Raw genomic sequence first — 8,848 nt, forward strand, 5'->3', positions numbered from 1 at the left:
GTAGGCTTTGTGACCAGGGGGATTAACGCTGCTTTCCCAAGACAGGTTTTTATGTGTATGATCTTCAGGCTTTGCCTATCCAGGTGGGCTTACTTTCCAAATGTATAAAGTATGATTGAGTTATTAAGCTCTAAATGTTTAAATGAAATGCAAATTGTTTATTCTATTAAATGCAAACTGTTTATCCAATAAAATATTTTGTGCACTCTGCTCCGTTTAAGGCTCGCAACAATGAATCGATCGAGGTTCTCTCTTGACCTAACACGTTATTTGAGAATTGTGTACACCTATTAGCTGACCTGGTGGGTTGATCTCCATCGGGCACTAATCATGTATGAGGCGTTATAAGGGTGCTCGACGGGATGTGTTCCGGAGCATTGGGTCCCAAATGGGAGCTTGGCTGGGTTACGCCCTCAGTCCAAGTAAAGCAGGAGTAATGGATCCGTCGGTGGCTAAAAGGTCCGGGATCACAGCGAGTAACGGAAAGAGAGTGTGACATGTGCGCACAAATGAAAGAAATTATTTTAACATGCTTAGAAGTCCTTTCAATTTAAAACCTTCTAAGTCATGTCAAGTTCAATTGGATAAACTGTCTTTATTAAAATATGAGATGTTTCAGAAAATGCATGCCCACTAAGTACATTAGTACTTAGCCCAAAAATACTTTCAAATGTTTTCAGGTTGGCTGGCCGGTGCTGACGGGACGGAGCTGAACCTAGAGATAAATTCATATGTTAGACTTCCGCTGTAGCAATTACTTATATCAGTCTTTTGTTTTCCCAACTTAAGATCTTCATGTTAAATTTCAAACGATATACTTGATCGAGCTTAGACTTTTCACTACTAAATTTAGGCCAATGAATGTCGGTTGTCAGAAGCATGAAACAAAACTTGTGATCCAAAGGGGCATAGCCCGACTTTCTATCCTATTTCGGGTTTTAACAAGGTATTTTCCTTGTTTATTTCTATGAATTAGTTGCATCTCGATTATATTTATTCATTCAAGAATTGGGGTGTGACAGTAATCCCAATAAACTATCATCGGTGGGCTCCAATCCAAAAAAAAAAATTCGTACGTAGAATGTTCTTCAAGCACTTTTCTCGTTTGTTCGCTTTCAATTAATTTGTTTTAGGAAAAAGGTCCACTGGTACCAAAAGGAGGAAAATGGAAGAAAAATATACTGTACACCAACGGGGGACCACTGAGTTCGCAATGAAACAAATAGTACCAAAGTGTAAAACGATGATTGTCCTAACATATATTTTTTTCTACAAATGAACAAAGTCCTACCTTCAAATATTTTCCAAATAATATGCAGATCAGGTAAAGTTCGCACAAAAAAAGTTCGAAATAACTTCACTTGTGTTCAGGAAGAACATTATTGGTGACAACGTCTCATCATGGAAGTGAAAAACAGATGAACAACAAAAAAAAACTTGAGAACATACCAGTTCAGAGCAGACGACGCAGCAGATATAGATTACTGTATCAAATGGAGAATATGATGGATTATTATCGAGTTTCATGTGATGGATGAACAACGAAACACAAAAAAAAAACAAAAAAACAAAAAACCTGTTCAATGGTTGAAGACGCCGGAAATCGCATACACTAGGGTTGAAAGTGACGAAGACGGCGGTGGGTGAAGTAGAAATTGACTGCTAGGTGAAAAGGTATTAAGTAATTAAATGATTGAACGGTAATTCAGGGATTTGATGTATCTGCCAAAATTAAAAGAATCTTTTGTTCACTAAATTACCCCTATCTATTACTATGCGAATTTTTATTCAGTTTGCAGCAATTAGATATATGTTTAGATATGAACCGTTGATCTTCATTAATCTATGGACTAGATTAGTTCCAAAGTTTCACAATTAGATTAAATACACACACACACATATACATACATATATATATATATATATATATATATATATAGGGTTTCATTCTATAAGAACACCTCCCTATATAGAGTATTAAGTCATAATATGGTTCGTTGGATCAACATCAATCAATGGACCAGATTGCATCCTATATTCATTTTCATAATCATTTTTAATATCAATTTAATGAATCTGACGTTTGCAGGGTCAATAAAGTAATAATACAATGAACATAATTTGGAAAGAATTATAGAATCCCATCAATTCCGCACCTTCCGAATCAGTATGAGATTTTCGTTCGGTTTGATGGATTTGGATTATAGCTAGGCGATTCTTATTGATATTATCGCGAGGGATGTTAGGTTATTGAGTATTTATGCTACTTCCGCCGTCGAAAGTGCGTTCAACAATTTCTGCAGTCGCCGTTAAACAATTTACAGTCATTCATCACTTTTTCCAAACATGTTCATGGAAGTTACCGACAATCATCTAAAACTCACATCATATAGCTGCCATCTACTCCAGGTTAGTGACGGTGATTGTCGGCGAAGATAGTTCAAGCAATTAAAAATTGTTCATATACTTTCATTATCATTAATAAATACTGTTGTGTGCGATGTGTCCCATATTATACACTATTTTCAAACGTTGAATATTCATGTTCTGTCATGTAATATGTACTAATATATTATGAAGTATTGAACTTGAATTGTAATACATTTTTCATAATGTTATGTCATAAACAAATTTCGGATTGCCGCTTATAAAATATTGGGTCAGAAACTCGCAGATGGAGACAAATTTTATATATTTACGTAATAAGTTCGATATAGAAAACGCTCGGGTTCATTAAAATAAGTGTTTACGTCATAATATTAAGACATCTAAAAAAATTAAAAAACATTTACCAATAATTAATAAGTAAACTCATATAGAATTCAAGAGTGTATGTTTGTTAAAAAAATTCAGAGCACAAGCTCATAATATTAACAAATTAAATTCAATACAAAAAATGATTTTGTTCATTATAATAAGTGTTTAGGTTCGGAATATTTGTAACGCGAAAAAAAAAATTAAAATCAAATGACAAGATTTAATATTTGATCTTAATCGTATAGTTCGAAAACATAAATTGACATCCGAGCAAAAAATATTTAAAATGCACATACAACGTTATGATGTCAAAACAAGTTTATAAGTTCCATATAGTAACCTAATAAGTTCGATATAGAAAACGATCAGGTTCATTACAATAAGTGAGTACGTTCAGAATATCAAAACCTCGTAAAAAAAATTTAAAACATTCAACAATAACTAATATTTAAAATAAGATAGAATTCAAAGTGTATGTTTGTTATAGTACATTCAACAGACCCTTCTTTTTTGTTGTGAAGCCGGGTTTTTCTAGGGGCGATGGTACGGCCGGAGCTTCTGAGATGATCCTATTTCAGCTTCTTAACACTTTGTTTGTAGACGAGTACTCTTTTTCCTCTCGCTGAGGTTTTAACGAGGCTCGGCCCTTAGTTTGCTCTCTGTGCTTTCAAGGGTTTAGGTTTTTTTCTCTCTTTCTTTTTAATATAATCCTATTTTAATAATAAGTATTTCCAGAGCACAACTTCAAAATATTAACGTATAGTAATTTCAGTACAAGAAATGATAAGGTTCATTATGATAAGTGATTAAGTTCGGAATATTATAGACTAAAAAAATTATAGTCATATTTCAAGAATTTATAATTAATCTTAATCGTGTAGTTTGGAAACGTAACTTGAAATCCGAGCATAAAATATTTAAAATGCACACATAAAGTTAAGATATCAAATTAAATCTGTCGACGGGGACATTCATGTTGATGTTTCCGAAAATTACAAATAATATATGTTTGGTGGATGGGTGAAGGTAACAAATCTTGAGCTGATTGAAGTAAGATAAATCATTGATTATACATTTTGTTTATATTAGGTTCAATACGATCTAATAATCAATCTTCAGTAAAAATTTAAAATAGTTTAACAAGAGTTAATAATCCACCTTAACAGTGTATCTCTGAAACATAATTCGGTACCTGATCACAATATATTAGAACCTGGAAATGTGCATATGGGCGAAAGTTCGATATAGTGACGTAATAAGTTCGATATAGAAAACGTTCATGTTCAACTAAAAACCTATGGTGTGTATGTTTGTTATCTTATCTGCATTAGACAAGTTCAATATACTAAGACATTATGTTCGAAACAAATAAATGTCCAAGTTCATCAAAGTAGGTGGTTACGTTGGAATTGTAAAAAAAAAAAGGAAAAAAATCATTTATCAAGAGTTATTAATTTATGTTAATGTTGTACCTCGTGAACACATTTTGAAACCCGGGCATAAAATATCTAAAATTCACACTCAAAGTTATGATATAAAATTGAGCCTATCATGTTAAAGTTTCGGACAATGGAAGACGAAGGTATTAAAGGGGGAAACAAAGACGCTACAGACTATGAAATATTCGTTTAATGAACGAATTCTCTAACGTATAAGCCAAACAAATCTACCATAAAATAAAAGATTTGATTACGCAAAATGTGGGTGAGTTACGGTTACACAATATATGAAAATACCAACTTAACCTTTTCAGTATATAAGGCCGCATGAAATCTGGATGATGGACTACCGTCAGATTTCACCAAATCAACGAACGAGATTGTGACTCTAGAGTTTGCATATATTTGTGTTCTTGTTGAACTTTCCCCTATATATATATATATATATATATATATAGGGTGTGATTCCATGGCAACCACTTACTTAGATAGAGAATAAAGACCATATCATGATCATTGGGTCAATCTAAATCAAGGGTCAATATAATTTCATGATATTAATTTTCGTGTAATTAAATATTGTTAAATTGCTTATATTTGGCTGCTGAAGGACAAATAAGTAATACTCCATTTCAACGAATTTAGTATGTTCAGCAAATCACGTGAATTCCTCATCTTCTATTCTGGTGGGATTCAATCTGATAGGATGGATCAAAATTGTAGGTTTCATTAGTATGTTCATTTGTATATTCATTTTCTATTACAACGAACATATCAATGAACATTAGTATGTTCATTTGTTTTTATACGAACATTAGTATGTTCATTTGTTTTTATACAAATATATCGACGAACATTAGTATGTTCATTTATTTTTTATACGAACATACCATCTCCCTCTCACATACCCACATTCAGATCTCTCTCCCTCTCGAACTCAGCCACCACGGCCTTCCTCTCTTCCCAGGGACCTGATCTATTTCAACGAACATATCAATGAATATTAGTATGTTTATTTATTTTTATACGAACATTAGTATGTTCATTTGTTTTTGTACGAACATATCTACGAACATTAGTATGTTCATTTGTTTTTATACGAACATACCATCTCTTATTGCTTTTACTCAGAACTCATCTGGACTCGAATGTATGTTGAAAAACTCCAAGTAGTTTAAGAGATATGACCATTTTCCCACTGTTTACTAGATTTGGCAGTTTCAGGCAACCTGAAGTTCGGATTTTTGAAAATAAGTAAATGTTGTCGAAATGATCTCAAATTTTATATGTGTATATCTAACACATATATCTTCACACCATAAAAAGTTGAGAAGTAAATCTCGACAGATGGTTACTGAAAGAGATGACTTAAGTGTCTGCCATACGAAAGTTCCAACAGAAACTGGCAGTGGAAGTCTTGAATTTTAAAAGGGTAGTAAATGAAATTCAGATGACTTGAAAATTTTCATGAATGTTCACCACAATCCTATCTATACCCCACAAAATTTCCAAGATTTTTGAGAAACAGGACTTCATCGAAACAAAGGCTTCGACTCACTTTCGTCTATGTGAGCAAGAATAAAAGCTGTTCGCTGGGGGTTTTTCGATCGTCGTTTCGCGATGGTGTTTAGCCGTGAAGGTCTACGGCATGGTTGTCCTTGTGCGAGGTAGATCGGGCTACATGACGGTGGTTTCTCGGTCCCTTTTCGTCGTAGGGAGAACGAGAAACGAATGCCATAAGTCGGCCGGTTGCTATGTCGAGAAATCAATGTTGCTACTGAGCCGTGCCATCACAGGAGTAGCTGGCGATTGTGTTCTAGAAGAGGGTGCGCCCCCCACTGTCGACTGGAGGGCGAGGAGGGCGGCACGGTCGCTGGAGAGATCTGAGGCGGCAGTGGGAGAGGAGAGGACGTCCAGATTTCAAACCCAGGAGAGGAGAGATCTGAGGCGGCAGCGTTACGAGAGGTTAGTTGGTGTTCAAAATTACTAGTATTGTTTTTTGCTGTAAATATCATCGATCAATTGAAACCGCTTTCTCTTCCGCGGGAGAGCGTCGAGCTCTACAGCTTTCGCATGCGACGATATCTCGTTTGAATCGTCGATGCTTTCCTCCACGCTTTGCTCCACCGTCCTGGCGGCGGTCCCGCCGAGTCGCCGCTTAGTTGGATGAGCTGGAAGGTTGCGTCCATCTCCGGCTCGGAGATGTCGAATTGAATCTAAGTTTTCTTGCCTTGGCTCGATTCCTTCATTGTAAATTTGTCTTAGTTCTTCCGAGGAAATAAGAGATGATGAATTGAATGTAAAAGCACATTCAGATCCATAGTTCACTGCAATATTCATAAAAACACAAGTAACAAATACTATGTATTTAATCCAATTCAAATCATTAAAGTCCAAGATCATTTACGTACCTTCAAGGTTCATGATAAAGTTGTAAGTTCTGATTTTTTGCTTCAATGGTGAACGAAAATACTATAGGTTTGGAATTCCATCGTTACAGAAATATTTGATATGATATCAAATGGTTGGAATATCTAACGTATCAAAGTAACAAATCTTCCATAATAACAGAAGATTTGCTTATGAGTAATTCAAGTAACCTACGGTTACAGTGATAAGGAAAATACAAATATATCCTTTGGCATATATAATACAGCATATATTCATATTTGATCACAACCATCCGATTCAATAATTTCAACGAATGAGATGATGTCTCCTTTCTCCATCTATCTTTGTGTTTCCATAGAACTTTCCCCTATATATATATATATATATATATATATATATATATATATATATATATAAGTGTTAATATATTATTATTATTATTATTATTATTATTCTAGAAAACTAAACATAGAGGAGTTCTAAAAATAAACACAAAATCTTGGGTACACCTGGGTGTACCGTACAACTGGGTTGACCCGTACCCAGAATAATATTATTTATGTGGGTTGGTCGGATATGGGTTCAAATCAGGGTACAGGTTAAGTGAAGTTATAACCCGATTGTACGGTACACCCAAGTGTACCCAAGACCACCTCTTCTATAAATTTAGCAAATCCTAGCTAATTTATACTAGTATTATTTCACAGTAAATAATTAGTTGTTCAATAAATATGTCATAGTAATTCAATCTAACTCATATCAAATTAATACATACATTAAATTTATGATTCAAACAACAATAGTGACATACTCCCTCCGTTTTTACTAAGTGTCTCCAGCTGTCAAAATACACATACCAATAAAATAAGATATTTTACATTTGTAACCTTAGTAATTATCATAATAAATGTATATATACAACTAATTATTATATTCATACAAGTATTAAATAAGGATAAAATCTCAAATTTTGAAATGAGACACTTATTGAGATACAAAAAAATGAGCTAAATGAGACACTTATAAAAAACGGAGGAAGTATAATCATATTGAATTGAGTTAATTATTTTGTGCCCTTAACTTTTAGCTTCTTTTTTTAAAAAAAATATCTTTAACTTTTAATTTCTATTTTAAAAAATATTTAACTTTCAATGTTTTTCAAGAATTATTCCGCTTTACAATATCGGACAACGGAATGATAAGTCACCTCACCGAATTCTTAGGTGAAACAACGTCGTTTTGAGTGAGGTGGAAAAAAAATCCACTTAGAATTTGGCGACATGACTCTTCTTTCCGTCGTTGGATTTTGTTTAAGTGCCATTAATTAGAAAACGATGAAAGTTGAGAGTTATTAAATAAAAATAAAATTTGGTAACAATTTCTGGAAAAATTAAAAATCCGGGATACAAAGCATTGATCATCTCTATTTAATTTAAAGATTAAAAATCATGTTAAACCCTAAACTATATCCATTTTATTATAAATGTCTCGAATTATAGGAAATATTTATTTAAACCCCAACCCTAACTATGAACTTTATATTTAATGTCTCGCAGTCATTTTTTGGCCCCTGAAATCTTGACATGTCTCGTTGGGATACCACAATGTTAATTTTAATTTTAATTTTTAAATGGCATGGTACAAAAATAAATATCACTTTAAACTCCAAAGTATCCTCTTTATAAAAAATGTCCTCAACTATAAGAAATATTTATTTAAATACCAAACTATCAGCTTTCATATAAAAAGTGTCATGCATGCGTTCATTTTTCGACCACCCTCGAAAGTTTCATGTGGCTCGTCAGATGCTACTAGGTAATTTTTTGTTATTACTTTTTAAATAACATGATGGAAAACAACGTCATTTAAATAATATTCCATGTTGGACTAATTAAAAAGCTGACTTATTTAATATTTTTTCAAACAAATAGTAAATAGTTGATTCAAGTAGCAAAGATACATCGATGTATTCGAGTGTGATGCCATGCTTATTTGTTTGAAAATGTGTCAAATAAGTCGACTTTTGAATTAATCCAGTATAGAAAGGTGATTCTACGTTTATTTGTTTGAAAATGTAATAAATAAGTTGACTTTTTAATTAATCCAATATAGATTTTTTTTAAATGATGACACAAAATGACGTCGTCTTGTGTCTTGTCTTAGGCTATAATATTTTAAATATTGTATATTTAATTTTAACTATCTGATTTATATGAGCATGACTGAATTTGGATATAGAAATTGTTAGAATTATTTTCTAT

This window comes from Salvia miltiorrhiza, chromosome 8 (genome assembly GCF_028751815.1).
Source record: "Salvia miltiorrhiza cultivar Shanhuang (shh) chromosome 8, IMPLAD_Smil_shh, whole genome shotgun sequence".
In the NCBI taxonomy this organism is placed as follows: domain Eukaryota; kingdom Viridiplantae; phylum Streptophyta; class Magnoliopsida; order Lamiales; family Lamiaceae; genus Salvia; species Salvia miltiorrhiza.